We start from the raw sequence: 17,053 nt of genomic DNA on the forward strand, positions 1-17,053 counted from the left end.
CCCCGCTCCGGCAAGATCCAGCCCGCAGCTTCCCTGCGGCTCCCGGCGGGTGTTCCCCCTGTTCCGTTTCCCTGGGTGCCGGGGTTAGGCGCTGTGCCGGCTGGTTAAAGGGCATTCCGGGCCGGGCAGGGACGGGGGTGGTGGCTCCGTGGGCGGCGGGGCGGGTGCGGCTCGGGGAGGGATGCCCGCTGCGGGAACCCGGCGGCGCTCGGCCGGCCCTGGGGGAGCCTTTCCAGGGGGGGAGCCTTTCCAGCGGGAGCACCGCAGCTTGGACCGCAGGGCTCGTCCCTTCCCGCTCCGCCGTGCGCTCCCCGCGGCCGCTCCGAGCGCCGGCGGGTGGGAGCGGAGCGAGTCACGGAGCCGCGTTGGAGCGGGTGTGGGTGCGGGACGGGCCTGATGCTGATGGGAGGGCGGGAAGGCTGGGACGACAGTGCTCCTACCCCGGGCGTGGGATGGTGTGCTGTGGGGGCGCGCCCGCCCCGCAGGAGTTGCCCTTCACTCAGTGAAAGCGCTGAGATAACCAAAAGAACGAGGCTTAGGAAGGAGATCGGAAATAAGAAGTCACCGATGAGCCAGATTTCCTTCCGGTGTCCCTGGTGTTGCTTCAGTTCTCCGTTAATTTCCTAACAGCCTCGTTAGTCAGATCATCAGTTTTGGGAAGGGGGCTGCCACGGGGGTTGTGGTTACATCTGCGTTAGGAAGTAGTGGGATACAGTGGGAGTGGATCTGTGCAGTGAGTCTCGCTGGTGCCTATGCTATATGCTTTTCAGGATGCTTTGCTTTGTGGTAGCTCTGCTCTGAAGCGGTCCAGTAATGGCTGGAACACATCTTCCAGTTTAGCTTCGTTTGAAACTAATCCAGCTTCAGAGTGCTCCACGGTATGGATCAGCCGGGATGAAACAATCAGGAGAAATCTCTTCAAAAGCACGCTCCTCGTACAAACCGAAATGGCAAATGCCGGTGCATTCTGTGCACGCTTTTTGTCATCCAGTTCTACAACGCTTGCTCTCCTTGAGTACCATTTATGTAATTCATCTCTTCCACAAAGTTTAGCGGGACTGCTGGCCCAGTCCTTGCTAATCACCTGTGATCGACTGTGATAGAACAGGAGCTTTCGGAGAACAGCGTGTGTTTGTCTTTGTGGGTTGCAGAATGCAGACAGCTGCAGATCTTTCCAAACCTGACATCAAGACCAGTTACTGGTTATTTTAAGTGAAAAGAGTAAGATTTTCAGAGGACTCTGTGTAAAAATCTCCCCCCCCCCTTTTTTTTTTTCTCTTTATCCTTCAGCAACAGCTCAAAAAAAAGCAAGTTAGAAAGGTGTAAGCCTGCCTTTGAAAGTTCACAGAACCTCAGATCTATCACTCTTCCTCATGCTGAGCAACATTTTAACAGTACCTACAGAATCCACTTCAATTAAACAGTATCTGTATAATTTCCATTCAAAATTTGGAAATTTCCATGCTAGTACCCAGGCTCAACACATCTGATCCCTGCTGTAAATGCAAACACAATGACTGTTCCCATTTTTAATGTGTTTTCTTCTCATCATAATGTAGACATTTTCAAATAAAAGTAACTTAAAACCTTAAAAACTTAAATAATTTCTGAAGAGCATTCTGTGCTTGGGTGAAGAGATAAGTTCTTCTCGGACATTTGCTTTCACCACAGGATAATTACAGTTGGATGCTGGATTTTTGTGTTTAAAACCAGAACTGGCCAGTGGAATTACCACTGAATCACAGAAAGCAGAGATGGAAAAGCCCAGTTATATCATCTAGCCTTTCTCCTTCCTGTTGAAGGATTATTGTGTACCAAATACTTTAGTGCTTTTTCCAGTGGAGCTTTAAAAGTCTCCAGGGATATGCCATGTGTCTCTTCCTTCAGGCAAATATTCCGTGACTTTCTGTACTTTACCATTAGAAATCTTTTCCTGAGATTTGACCTAAATTTCTCCTTTCTTAAGTACATTCCATTTGCTGAAGATTTATTACCTTGAACCATTCTAAGTAATTCCAGTCACTCTTTGGTATTGACATCTCTAACATGCTTGTTATTTCCTAATGCTTTGTCCCTTAATCAGAGCAGCTATCCCTGCCTAACCTTGCAGTCTTATACCACTTTTACTTCAGGCTGTAGGCTATAATAAGGATTTTTGCAATATTTGTTGCACTTCCACCTTAAGTTCATTTTCTTGAGATTGCCCTTTATGAGAGTGATTTCTTCGTGGTTAACATGCGTGAAACTGCAATTTTTCTCTGGAGGAAAATTGTAAAAATGCTGTTGTTATGGTTATTATTTTTCAAAGATGTACAGATAGAAATTAAAGATCGTCTCTTAATTACCAAGCACCGGCACAGGTTGCCCAGGAAGGTTGCAGAGACTCTGTCCTTGGAGATGGTCAAAACTCAACACACCTGTGAACCACTGGCTTGGAGCAGAGGGTTTGGAGTTGATAGTGTCCAGACATACCTCCTAACCTTAACTATTCTGTGATTCAATTGGAAAAGGATGAAACTGGCACTAACAGATTTACTAACATGTAATTACATGACAGTGTCCTTTGGGTCTGCACACTCAATTCTTAGTGCTTTAAAATGTTAGATGGATTGAGCCCAAACTTTTTTATTGGTCTATTAAGTTTGTTCATAATTAGAAGCCTAAGAAATTTCCTTTAGCAAATCCTATAGCTAAGTCACCGGGAAACACAAATTACCTAAAATGAGAAAGCTGAGCTTGCACTTGCTCGGTCAAGGTTAGAATTTTGAGGTGTATGTCCATCCTTGAAGGGGGACAAACGGAAATTTGCATTAATCTTAAGGAATACTAATAAGGAATTAAGTTTCAGAAGGTTATCAGAAATTGAAAAGGCAGAACAAAGAAGTACCCACTCCAGCTGCATGTGCCTATATGGCCCCTTCTGCTGCTTCACCACTTTTTTTTGTCCCTGAGTCTCAACACACCTCAGGACACCAGTTTACCATGAGCTCTGATGACTGTCAGTGAGACTTTCACATTTTAAAAGGTAAGAATCTTGCAGTACAGGTGAAGCCCGCAGTATCCAGCACATACCACTCAAAGAGAGCTTTAATCTCTGTTTGCTGTCACTGTGGGATGCACAGCTCCACCGCAGGGTGTGCAGTGTGGGCTGTCAGTCAGGGAGAGAACCAGTCAGCCCCACAGCTTCACAGGAGTGGGTCATTGGTGCAACAGCAGGGGCCAGGGAAGGAGGTTTTCTTCTCTTTAAGCAGATGGATTTAGGTGAAACAGAGGAGGAGGAGGGAGGCTGAAATACCCAGTCCCTTTAGTACTTCTGGAAGCAAAGTGGAGCGTTGCTCTCTTCTAAACCCTTACTGCCAGAGTGCAGGAATCTCCTTGTGGTTGTTCACACAGCAAAGCCTGGGGGTTGCCAGATCCTGGGGGCTCCCAAAGCCTGGGGGTTATGTCTGGGCAGGAAGGTGCTGCTTGCCCTGTTCTCAGCAGCCCTTAGCAGCTGGTTGTAATTACACACTGCAGTTTTGGAGGTAGTCGCTGGCTGTGGGGAGTGTGCAGTGCTTGGCTGCAGAGCTGTGGCTTTTAAGGGTACGATGGAGATGGGGAGGGAAAAAAACCAGTGGCACAGGGTGAAGGGGAGGGTGAAAGCTTAATTATCCCCCACTTGAACTAGCTGCCTTGTTAAACCATTACATATTTCAGAAAGTCCCTTGGTAGATGTAGATCCTAAATGAAGTCAGATGAGGGAAAGACCATATTCAGATGCCAGGAACTCCTGCCACAAAGGAATAAAACTTTAGGAACAAAAAACCTCTAAAACTATCTGGAAAACTATTTATTATTTATTTGACTACTCTCTACCAAAAAAAATTAAGCTGATTTATGTCTTTTGGAAAGAAAAATTACATTGAGATGACATATTGCAATGACTATTTTTGGTCTTACCATTTAAAATTATAGAGTTATAATTAGAGCAGTGTAAAATGCAGCTATTTTGATTCTCACTGGGATTCACACAAACATTTGCTTTGGTTTCAATCATTGAATTCAACCCTCCACTCAATGCTGATTCTGCTTTGAATGCAGAGGATTCCTTATTGTTTGATTTTTAAACAAGCAAACCAATTTGTAGTTGAGAATTTTTGCTGGCTCTTGACCTTAAGCTATGTATTGTTTTAACATCACCTAGTAATTGCCTCAAGATTGCCAAAAGAATTGCAAAAAATTCTGTGAATGTGGCTTATAGTGCCAGTTCTGCAATGAAACCCAAAATGAGGCAAATTTTGTCTGGCACTGGACTTTGTAACAAAAGCTTTGGTTATAAATCTCAGGAAAAGAAAATTTGTAGTGGAAGTGACCAGTGAATCCTAAATATCAACAGACCATATAGCTATGAAATGTGTAGAGGGGGGAAAAGTGATCCCACTCTTGACAGAAAAGCAGCAACAGCTTAGTCAGAGCTATTCTCAGATGTCAGTCATCAACTCCCTGGTCAGTGGTTGGATCTTTTTCAGTTTTGATCCTTTCAGGCAACTATTTGTAACAGAGGAAGCAGCCAAGGTGCATGGAGAAAAGTGTGGTGTGCCAGATTAGATTTAGGTGTACAGCAGAACTGTGACTTGGGTAGGGTTTTTTTTATTATTATTCCTTTCATTCTGTTTCTCAGATGTAGACCCTTCTTGGGGCCATCTAGGTGAGTTATCTTCAGTCACAAAGTGTCTGATTAATTAGGGGTTGCCTAATGACATTAGCAGTTCTTTCAAACAATGTCTGTGCTATGTGTGGATCTTAACATGTAGCTAGGCAGGTACAGCTAGCTTGAGTCTGGGAGACAGCTCAAGGTTACTATGGCTTCTTTACCACCAGAGGATATTAAAACTGGGAGTGCTTTGAACAGGCTTCTCAGATGCACTCACCTATTTGAAAGCCAAACAGGTCTCTTGTTGAGAAAGGTGTAGAGGCATGAGTTGAGCATTTAGAGGTCTGTGATGGGGAGGTAGATTTAACCAAACTAGTGCCTAACTATTATGCTATTTATTACTTCTTTCTTTCTCTCACTCTTCCAATAGATATTTAAGAAAGAGTACTATGTACTGCTGATGGACCAAACTCTAATTTCCTTGGTTCAAATATACGTCTTTCTACATACATTAAAGGTATGAATAACTTCACAGCCTTCAACTGAAATTCTCAGGAGAATTCTAACTGCAAAGCCAATTGTGTCTCTCAGATGTTTCTTAAGGTTGTCCTTGATCCTGTCTCCTACTTACCCAGACCAAGAACTTGTTGCTGTTCTCATCTCATCGTGCATTAGGTTTCTGTGGAAAGCCATCTGGAGAGAGAGAGGGCTAATATCAATATGAAGACAAGAATTGGTCAAGACCTAGGAAAACTCTTGCAGATTATATATTGTCAGGTTACCTGTACAAATGGGAGGGAAACAGAGATCTGTGGCTCATAAATCTGTGTTTATATAGGTGAGTAAATAGATAGCCTTGTTGTTGGAGGCAGAGAACTGTATGCTCACATCAGAGCAACAACTTATTCTATGGCAGGAGCATAAGTGTGACTTAGGTACTTATCTCAGGCATGTAGTGTTATAGGCAATTTGACCCAGAGACATCATCTGTGGTGGAGTTTTTGCCATGAAAAAATTATTATATTTAATATCATCGGTCAAAAATATCAGACGGTCAAAAATGCAAAGGTACATTTCTTAGCTGATACATTGCTCAGAAAAATACCTGACACTACAAAAGCTCTTTGGCACCCAAGAGTTTAAAAAGCAGATGGATTTTTTTCCCAACTTAAAAATAGAATGGCCATGGCTGAAACTTCTAGTAGAACACATTCTTAAGATCAGCTTTTAAACCTGTAGAAATGGGGAGTTACTGTAAATGGAAGCGGTGGCATTTTTTTAAATATAGGAATAGTATGGATCCTGACAGAGGTTTATAGTGTCTGGAGATGAGTTATTGTTTCTTTGCATTAGGCATTAATGTAATAATTCTAAGATACAGGAGAAATTCTACTCTTAATGGTGGGAGTAAGTAATCCTGAGGAAATGGTCTGAATTTATTTTATGTAATACTTCTTTTAATACCAGTGTCTGTTAAAGACATCTGCTGAAAGTCTGTAACACTGATTTAATAGGCAGAAAAATTAACAAAGTTCTTTAGCAATTCTGTCTTCAGTTTAATATTATGGACTGTTAAAAGAGGGTTTATGTGTGCTACATTATTAACTGAAATTCTGCTCAAGTTGAAATCAGGCCCAGAAAACTTACTTTTTTTCAGCTCATGCTAGGTTTTTGAAACAAGTATTTAAAGTTATACAAGAGAATGAATATATTTTTACTTCCTTTAGGAATTTTAAAGGCAATTGGGTCAGGCAGAGAAATATTTCTAAACACCTATTCTCTCACTTACAGTATGCGACCTCTCTAGCAATGTTAAAGTGCAACAGAAAATTACCAGCTTCCTACACTAAGTCATTACTACAGAAAGAAAATCCACCTCCAAAGTGACTGAATTACAATTTGTAATAAAACAGCCAATACTTTACACTGGCTTTGTCAGGGCTGAAAGATATGTCTTTAGTTATGAGAGAGACTGGGGGCAGACGGAGGTGGGAATGGAATCACAAAGATCATGGTCTGGAAGAAAGCTTCCTTACAGGAATTAAATACTGAGTTTAAAGTAATAATTTCCTTTTTGCTTAACTATGGTTGGCATTGCGGAGGTTTTTTTTCCAAATGTAAATTATAAAGATTAAAATAAAGTAATAAAACACATTGTATTTTTATCACTTAAATTTTAAGAGACCTCATGTTTTCCACGCCTGTAGCCTTGATGATTCTTTAGGCAGTTCTGTCAGTGATAAAAGGAATAACTCACCGCTGTCAGGGAACTTGGCTGTTTCATCACTGACATGAGAGGCCAGCATAACTCCATGGTGATTGCTGTCTAAATGACTTATGTAGTTTCTTCATATACTTTTTGATTGAAGAGTGATAACTCAGGCAATGAGTTACTTGGCATCAGCCTCGGAGACAATCTGTTTTCTTTTTATAAATCCTACAGCACCTTTCAGCCACCCGTTCTTAAATAAGACTATGGTGTATTAGGTTCTAACGTGCTGGCTGAATTTAGCCAAAGGATGGTTGAATTAAATTTTGCTGCTGTTATTTTTCTCTGTTTTCATTTGTTTATTTGTTTGTTTGTGGGGTTTGGGGTTTGTTTGTTTGTTTTTGTAGAATTGGACTTCTCAAAGTGAAGCACTGACAAAACAAGAAATGGGCTAAAAGACTGTCTTCATTTTCCATCACAAGAGTGTGACAGGACACTTCCTTTCTGGTGGTAGTGGCAGACCACATTGTCAAAGAACCCAGAGAGGAAAAAATACACTAACACCAGCCGAACTCTAAAGTCTTTGACACACCCAAGAGGAGGGAAAAAAATCATTAAAAATTTTCTACAACAAATCGTAGCTTGGAATGTCTTTATTAGCGATTTCAACATCCACTGTGCAAGGAGGGAGGATGTTGTACAGTAAATGTGGTATACAACAGGTAGAATTATGTTGTGAAACCAAGAGGATTTCATGCAAGGTTTTGGATGGAAACAGAAGCAATTTCCTTGCTGAGTAGCAAAAATTGTTAATTTGCTGGAGTTTTGTTTGGAGGATTTCCCCAAATAAACAACAGGACATTTTAATAAATGGATAACTGAGGAGTGTTAAATATAATCTGAAGAGTTGCAGACACAATGGATGCTTTGGACATCCCATTTCTTAATGTCTGTTACTCTTTTTGTTAAAGTAAACCAGTTAAATCTTACAGAAAGAGTTGAGCTTATATTTATATTAAACCAGTCAACCTCTTTTTTTCACCTTGGCTCTTTATTTTCAGACAGCGCAGTGAGTGAAAGGTATAGGTGAGTTTTACAGTATTTACACCACAGAAATGCATGGGGCTCCAGTCAGAATCCATGTCCTTTCGAGGCAGATGTTGTTTTAACAAATGTTAAGGTTGTGGTTCCTTCTTGAAAGTGTGTATAAGAACTTCTGCAGCAGGCACATGTCTTGATTTGTGTCACAGGATAAAAGATACTATCTTTCACCCATTCCATTTAAACCTTGAAATGACAGTGCATTTTTGTGTGGTTACTGTCAAAGAATTCTAGCTGTGCAAAGTTTAGTATTTGTCAAAGAAAAATAAAAATTATACATAAGGAGAAAAAGCAAATCACAGAGAAGTTGTATGTATAGCCTGAGTCAAAAGACTGTTCACTGTCCTAACTGAGGTAGTTCAGTGATTGTCACTTGGGTTCATTTTGTATGGGACGTTTGTGTTAGTCACCCAAAGCAACAGACAACAGGATTATGACAGATGAGGGGTTGCCATTCTTCACATCTCTCTTACTCTTATTTTTATCCTTTCCTAATTTTTTTCTCTTTCTTGTGTATTTTTAGGTTTACATTTGTGTTTCTTTATTGTTCAGGGTGTGCTGCATGAAGGACTCCCAGTCTTCATCACTGTCACACAAACAGACTGTTAAATTTTTGGTTCTAAGCAGCACCCTGGAATTGCAGGAGACAGGTGAGGCAGGGCTGCTGGCCTTTCCAAAATGCAGGGTATGTTTGAGACACAGAACTGCCTGCTGTACTCAAGTGGGCAGTGCTGAGAGCTCATCTGGTGTATAAGAAGACATCCTGCATTTTGAGGGATAGAGTTCAGGAGTAGCCCATCAGTGTGAAACCATCCTACTCACAGAACCGTTTCCGTGACTGCTCCATTGATGCCATGGTGCATCAGTAGATGCTTAACTTGCCTCCTTTTCCATTTTTCATTCTGTCCACTCAAGGATTTGCACGAAGGCCCCGTCTTTCAGATCTGAATTTGCTTTCTGTGATTCTGACATTCAGATTCATTGATGTTTGATTTTTCAACCTGACGGAACCTTGCTTTTATTTTCTATTTCATATTCAGTCTTTCTCCACAGCAAAATCTGTCAGTCATGGGAAATTACATGAATGATTCTGTGGAGGCTAAACCAAGATTGCTGAACTCATTTTCATGCATGGCTAACTGCAGAATTGAACCTCGTGCTCCAGAAGTGAAAGGTTAGTGATTTTAGATAATTTTAAAGCCATCATATAGGAGTTGATACAGCTACTGTCAGTCTACCCTAATCCTGTTCTTTGTTGACTCTGCCTTTGCAAAGGCACTGCTTTCTGTCAGTGATTAAGGGGAGAGATTGGTTTCAGTGATGCTGATTCAGCACAGCAAAGAATCTGTACATTAGCAAGGACTGTGAGAGAATTTTAAATATAGGTAGAATACCACACTTCTATTGTTACTCTGTCTTGGAGGTGCAACTCTAGTGTGGTTACTGGACCAGGCAATGTGGGAGAGGTGACAGCTCTCTTTCTGAGTCATAAGACAGAAAAATGGGGAAACTGTGTATCCAGTTTTTGGCTTCTCAGTGTCACTGCTATAAAATTATGATGTGCAAATAAATAAGTCTATAGAGCTAGTATATATTCTACATACATTCTACTGGAATCTTCATTTAGTAACAAAATGACATGGACAGCTGAATAATAATTAACTCTGCCAAGTCAGTCTCTTTGCTCTTTATGGAATGATACTGTATAATCTTGAGGTCTCTTGTTTTTTTCCTATCTGCACAAAGTTAGATGCTTTCATAAATACAATACACAACTTTATTAATTTTGGTGGATCATAAGATGCCCTTATGCACATAAAGGTACCTAATCTGTCCAGCAACTGAATGGTGTGACACTGCCATATAAACTGAAGAACACCAAGGAAACCCCACCAACTAAAATTACATCTAGTGTGTGAGAATACTGGAAGGGATGATATATATTACCAACTGGGTAGTGTACAATTCAGCTTTTTCTTCTTAACGGAACTGAAGTCTGCTCTAACTCACAATTACCAATGGCTGATAGCAGTTAATTCAGAGAAAAAAGGCATCAAGCTTCTGGTGCCATTTGCCTTTGCCAGAGAGGAAACACAAATTCAAAAAAATCCCACCAAACCTGTAATGGAAAGGTTACTACCTTCCTATATTCTATCATTTGCTGGTCTTGGCAAGACCAATTGGTTGGTTTGTGAAGCAAGTAAGTCTACCCCCAAAATTAAACTGTGATCAGTGCATTGACTAGAACTTAAAATACCAATATGCAAGTTACAGTGAGAAAAATGGTGGAGACCCTGGATCAGTATAGACCAGTATGCAAAATCATTATGCTGACAGGTTATCTCCCTCTGAGTGGGACTTGTACAACTAAGACAATTTTTTATTGAGTTCTGGACTATGAGAAACCTAGCTTATTAGGAGAAATGGGAGTCAGACAGGTGAAGTGGAAAATGAATGACTGCACATCTCATAGGAAAAGAATTAGGCAAAACCCCAAATCTGTACATATGGGTATCGATATATAGGTATACCATATAGGTATACCATATAGGTATACCATGGAAAAGTTAAAAATTATGTTATTTATTTCCTATTTTATGGGGTATTGTATGTACTTCTGCAAAGATGGTGCTTTAGTCTTGGTCTGCAGTGCTGGATTTCTCTAGAATATGTCCCACATGAATCAAGGGAACACTGATGAGCTCAAAGCCCCAACAACACAGGCATTGTGTCTGCATCACCTTATTCAATCAGAAAGCCCTGTTGAGCTATCAAATGCAAAACATGCTTAAGAGACTAGCAAGTTACCCTAAAGTATCTGTTGCATGAAAATCATGCTATGTTAATTGATACAACACAAATATTTGTTATATGCAAACAAAAAAGGGGATGAAAATAAGGATGTAAACACCTTATCTGGGCAAGTTTGCCATGTAAAATCAACTATAATTATAATAGCAATTTGAAAGAAGCAATTTGAAATGTCCCTAGTTGTTTACGAAGTTAGTGGATCCTAGTAAATAAAGGAGATAACAATATAGGTCGCAGAGTGAAAGTAAGACTCACAGATACTGCCTTTTGTCACTTCCTTGTTCTGTGGCTTATAATTGCTCTGCAAAGAGGAATAATGATGCTCAGGAAGGTTTTAGAGCCACAAGCAGCAAATGCTAATTATTATCAGTGGATATTTCAGGCAAACCCAGGAATGAGAGCAGATACAAATGAACCCTCAATTATGTCTGGCTATATCCAGGAAAACCAGAAGTCCTTTCACAATTGCTTGTCTGTTTGCCAGCCACATCTGCCCTATATTGCAATCTGCACAATTATATGTAATGAATACATATATTTATACATACACACATACATATGCATGTATATCCATATAGGCATGTATGTCTTGCTGAACGTTAAGACTGCTCTTTAAGAATGACACAACACCCTTGGATTCCATATCTTTGGGGAGCAGTAGAGGTCAAAATGAAACCCACTGCTGTGTTCATTTCAACATGAGGAACTTCGTAAAGATGAGAAAGTCTACCAAGAATAGACAAAGAATGGCACCCAGGACACCAAATAGGAAGCAGAGTGCCAATGGACATGATTTACTGAACACGCCTGAGAAAACAGGACTAAGCGGTCATGGCCAAACAGCAAAGAGAAATAAAGAAGAAGGTGTTTCTCCAAAAGCTAAAGACACATCCAAATGAAAAAAAAATAAATCAAAAGTATCATAAACATTGACAGATGTTAATATAATTAAAAGTAAATGCAATTACTATTGTAATTGTAATAAGTCTGAGACCTAACTAGCAAGAGTTGGAAATTATTCAGTATTCTTCTTCCAACACATTAGGAGGGGAAAAAAATTGTCACTGAGTCTGAATATGACAAAGGTATAAAATGAACCTTCAGGGAGGACAAAGTCAGGGAGAGAAGTCGAACCATTTGCACTTTTTGTTCACTGTGGAAGATGGGATTCCATGACCCTGGCTGAACACTAGGTGCTCATCAAAGCTGCTCTATTATGCCCCACCTCATCTGAACAGGGAAGAGAAAATATAAGGAAAGGCTCATGAGCTGGGATAAGGACAGGGAGAGATTACAAGCCAATTACCATCATGGGCAAAACAGACTTGACTTGGGGAGAAATTAATTTGAGTTATTGTCGATGAAATCAGAGTAGGGTAATGAGAAATAAAAACTAAATCTTATAAACACCTACTCCCCACCACTCCCTTCTTCCTGGGCTTAATTTAGCTTGTGAATTCTCTACCACCTTCCTGCTCCAGCAGCACAGGAGAATGAGAATAGGGTTGTGGTCAGTTTGTCATATGTCTCTGCTGCTGTTTCCTCCTCAGGAGTAGGACTACTCACACACAGTCTTCTCCTGCTTATCATGGGGTCCCTTCCATGGGAGACAGTTCTCCATGAACTTCTCCAGTGTTAGTCCTTCAGTTGCAGTTCTTCATGAACTGCTCCAGAGTGGGTCCCTTTCCACAGGGTGCAGTCCTTCAGGAACAGGCTGCCACAGGGTCACAAGTCCTGCCAGCAAACCTGCTCCAGCGAGAGCTCCCCTCTCCCTGGGGTCACAGGAGCCTGCTCCAGTATGAGCTTCTCATGGTGTCACAGCATCCTTCAGTCACCCACCTGCTCTGGTGTGGGCTCCTCCACAGTCTGCAGGTGGATTTCTGCTCCCATATGGAGCTCCATCGGATGCAGAGGCACAGCTGCCTCACCACAGGTTGCTGGGGAATCTCTGCTCTGGCACCTGGAGCACCTCCTCCTCTTCCTCCTTCTGCACTGACCTTGGTGTCTGCAGAGTTGTTCCTCTCGCATATTTTCACTCCTCTCTTTGTCTGCAATTGTGCAGGGGTTTTTGTTTCCCCTTCTTAGATACATGACCCCCTTTGCTGATGGGCTCGGCCTTGGCCACTAGTGGGTCCAGGTGGGCACTGGCTCCTTCGGACACAGGGGAAGCTTCTGGCAACTTCCCACAGAAGGCACCCCTGTAGCCTCCTACCCTTCTACCAAAACCTTTCCATGCAAATCCAGTACAGAAGAAATCAGGGAAATTGTCTTTCCCCAGCCCTTTTTGGGTATTCAAGGAACTTGGCAGAGAACGTCTCTGAAATATCTGGAAGGGGTAGTGGTACAAAAGGCAGATGAATGCAGGTGAGTCTCCAGGATCTGAAGGATTTACCCATGAATTCTAAGAGAACTCAGGGATGAAATAGCAGCACGTAACCTGTCTCTTCACTATTCCTCAGCACATGAAGATCAGAAGGTGTCAAACGTGATGTCAGTCATTAAGAAAATTCCAAGGATATCCAGCAACTTAAAACTGAGATCTGTTCAAGGTGAATGGCTAGATATTGTAAGAATTACTATCATCTACCTCAGTAAATATTATCTAATCAGTGAAAGTTAATAAAGCTCTCAGAGTTCTTCAAAGGAGTCAGTGATTTATAAATGAGGATCATCTGATATAGTCAGCTGGGATTTTCAGATTTCTGGCAGAACTTTTAAAGTGTTTTAGGAAAACCAAGCAACACAAGAATGTCTTATGCTGCCATAAGAAGGAAGGCACTGAAGTGGATGAGAATGTGATTTCAAAGATGACGTAAACCATCCTTGGATGGAAGAAAGTGATCGGTCCTTGATAGGAGGGAGAACACAAGCAAAATTCCATATGGAATTTGGACCTGTACTATTCATTATATTCTTAAATGACCTGGGGAAGGGAAGTTATCAGTGAGGTGACAAAGCTTTGCTAGGTTTTGCAAGGTAGTAAGGATGAGGGAGACTGCATAGCTTGCAGAAAGATTGACTGTACAAAAAACCAACAGGTAATTATCAGAGTAGATAATTGTAGAATGGTATATTTGGGGAAGAATATTCCTATTTTCACATCTTGGATCATTTCTAAGCTGGCTCAAAGATCTTCAGGTACAACCTTTGTCTTCTGTTAGACAGTTCCATGAAAACACCACTTAGTTCAAGGAAAAAAAAAAAGCTAGGAATGATTAAGAGGCAAATAGGAAAAAAACAAACAGGATCATTACACTTACTGTTCAAGGCCATATGCTACTGTAAAAATCCAGGGTTCTGGTTCATTCATCTAGGACAGGATATACCAGAAATGAAATTATTCAGAGATAACAAGGATGATCAGAGGTATACTGTGACTTCCACTACAACATGCAAGGTCCTCCATCCATGGAATATCCACGAATCTTATTTGGAAAAATACACAACATAGTGGGAAGGTAAGAAAAGGTCTGCAGAACTGAGAGGTCTGGAGAAAAGGGTATAGGAAGAAGTTAGTAAGACCTTCATTCAGAACAAACCAGAGGAGCCAGTCTTCAGACAGTCTGTAAGGACCTGTGGTCATGCTCCTCAAATGACTTTCTGGATCAATGAGTTTATAAAGCACAAGGAGAGACTGGAAAAAAACTTGGAAGAGATGCTGTAGAGTCCACTAACTAGATAAATCACATAACCTGACCTGAAAATGTTTGAAGGTTGGGAGGCAGTATGTGCTTACTCTGTTCTGATTTTTCCTGAGTGCCCACTCCCATGGTTAATGTGGGAGAGGGACCTATGATCTGAACCGACGCAGAAGTTCATGACACCTCGTCCTTGCACACTAAAGTCAGAATTAAATAAATGAAGATATTAACAGCTTACCCGTTTTATATAGCTTTTTATATAGCTGTTTATTTATAGCTTTCAAGTTCCCTAACTAAGCGAAACGTAATGAAAATTTAAGATCAGAAGAAACTCCAAGAAGTCACTTAATCCATCGCTTTGTTCCGTGGCAAAATCAATTACAGTCCTTAGTGACAAATTTGTCCAGCCTGTTCCTAAAGCTTTCGGTGGTAGAGATTCAAGGGTCTCCATAAGTAATCTATTTAGAGTCTCAGTATTCATACTATGAGAAGGACTTTTTTCCTTGTCTAATTGGAATCTAATCAGCTGTTGTTTGCTGTAAACCATCAGTTAGCTGCAAACCTGTGCAAAGATGGGAGGTGTCCTACATTTCTGATTAAAGTTGTCCAGTAACTTTAGTGACTCTGGAAATAGCATGGACACAGGCTTGGTTTTTTATGTAGCTAGTAATTACTGGGGGTTGTATTTTGGTTAATATGAACAAGCATGACCAGGCATCTTTTCTGTATCCTTTCAGGGGTTTTAATGTCATTCTAATGTCTTATCTCTAGCATTTTCTGGCTTCAGGTAAACTTTCCTTGAGCAGTGCTTTCTTAAACCCAGCGTTTTGACTTTGTTTCAACAAAGGCTGTTTGAAAGGTGTGTCTACAGAAAAAGTGGGACAAAAAGATTTCTTTTAAAACATTACTGAAAACCAGCATGTAATATTTTCTTTCTTTCCTGTAAGGTCTAATTTCTGGTTTTGCCTGTAATTCACTGAACTGTATGTGTTCAAGATTAAATGTTTGAGCTGTTTTAAGTGATGCTACTCAGTTCATGCAAACTGCTTCTTGAAGATGATTGTTAATTGAGTTCCCTGTTTTCCAGGTACCTGATTTGAGAAGAGTGTTATGCCTAGCAGAAATGCTAAGTACCTACAGATTCCACTGAATTTGATGTGGGTAGCTCTTACAAAACACAGTGGGCTTTAAGTCTTTCCAAAAAATCGGTTTAAATGAGGCATTTTAGCAAAACTTTTTGAGCTTAATTCCTTTGTTCCGAGTTTCCACTCTCTAATGTAAGGGCACTGTCTTCTCACTTGCAATGAATTGTGAAAATCAGTCTATTGGTACGTGTGAAACGCTCTGGAGCAGCGGTGGTGGTCATTCTGAGGAAATGAATGTCTGTGAACAGGGTTTGATTTAGTAAATAGACATGAGGTGATATATGGAGCTAAAAGGAAAAAAAAATGTATGTAGATAGCCGCTCACTGGTGAGCACTGACAGTTTTGTGCACAGAATGATGCAAACATCCTGTGGAAAAACAGTGTGTAGGGGTGCATTTGAAGACTTCATCATACTGTGGATTGCGCAAGGAAGTTAACTAAAGATTGCACAAGCGCTTTGATTTTGGTGGTTTTAAGCTCATTGCAAGACTACAACCTCAGTGATTTAAATAATAGGCTTAAATAAAGGTTTGTAAATGCAAGTGATATACATGTATGTAGGTTGTAAATTCTAGCAGTTTCAACGAAACAATACTGTCGTCAGTCAGAGCATTGGCACAGGGAGGAAAATGCCATATTTCTCTCTCTCGAAGACTGAATTTATACTGTCTCACAAAAAAATATCGCTATGGGAAAAATTACCCTTTATTTCTGTTTCCCTGGAATTGAAGAACTTTAAAAAAATGTTCCCGTTTGAATATTGAACTTGATTGGTTACGCCAAGAATTGCAGAACAAGCATCAGTTTCCCATATGAAGGAAGATGAATGATAAGTGATCATGTTCACTCTGAAATTCTTATAAATGGCTGGCATGTAAAGAGGAATTTTCTTGGAGGGAGAAAAAAAATTAAAAATCCCTTGACTGCTTCCTCATCGCCAAAGTTGGGCATTCGATTTTATTGGTGGGGGATTTCTTGTTAGCCCTGTGAATTCAGGCTACAGTGAAATGGGACAGTCGTTGGTCAGAAGCACTGGGCTACTCAGTATAAGAATGGCTAAAGGAATTTAAGTTCCTTCATGTGTGTTTCTAGTGAAAGCTGCAAGGAACCTCCAGAATCATCACTCTGGGAGTTTTCCTAGTGCCTTTCTTCTTGTTCTATCCTCTCCACTCCCCTGCCTCCTCCATTACAACCCAGTTTTCTCTTGAGATCAGTGTGACAGATCAAAGGCTGAGATGGGGCCTTTGCCTGAGTGATGATTTTCCTTTCCCCCTTCAAGTTCCCTGCTAGATATCTCCATGGATATCTCCTACAGCTGTTAGCTTCAAAACTTGATTTTCAAATTAACAGAAAGACATACTGTGGCATATTAGGATTAATTATATGAATTCTTCCTAAACTAGGATGTATTTCAATAACACTAATCTGACAGGACAGTGCATCGGTAACAATGCTCATTTATGGTATTCACTTTTTTTTTTTTTTTTTTTTTTTTTTTTTTTTTTTTTGCCT

The 17,053-nt window shown here is 40.7% G+C and overlaps 1 long non-coding RNA gene across 1 annotated transcript; it reads left to right on the top strand.

The window, feature by feature from the left end:
• Positions 1-321: 321 nt before the first annotated feature.
• On the top strand, positions 322-14,615 carry LOC114058392. Its single transcript, XR_003571435.1, has 3 exons — positions 322-374; positions 8,997-9,121; positions 14,248-14,615. It is a non-coding gene; the product is annotated as an uncharacterized LOC114058392 (long non-coding RNA).
• Positions 14,616-17,053: the final 2,438 nt, after the last annotated feature.

Source organism: Empidonax traillii, unplaced genomic scaffold (genome assembly GCF_003031625.1).
Source record: "Empidonax traillii isolate 1590-97213 ecotype Southwest subspecies unplaced genomic scaffold, ASM303162v1 scaffold170:size2694500, whole genome shotgun sequence".
Classification (NCBI taxonomy): Eukaryota; Metazoa; Chordata; class Aves; order Passeriformes; family Tyrannidae; genus Empidonax; species Empidonax traillii.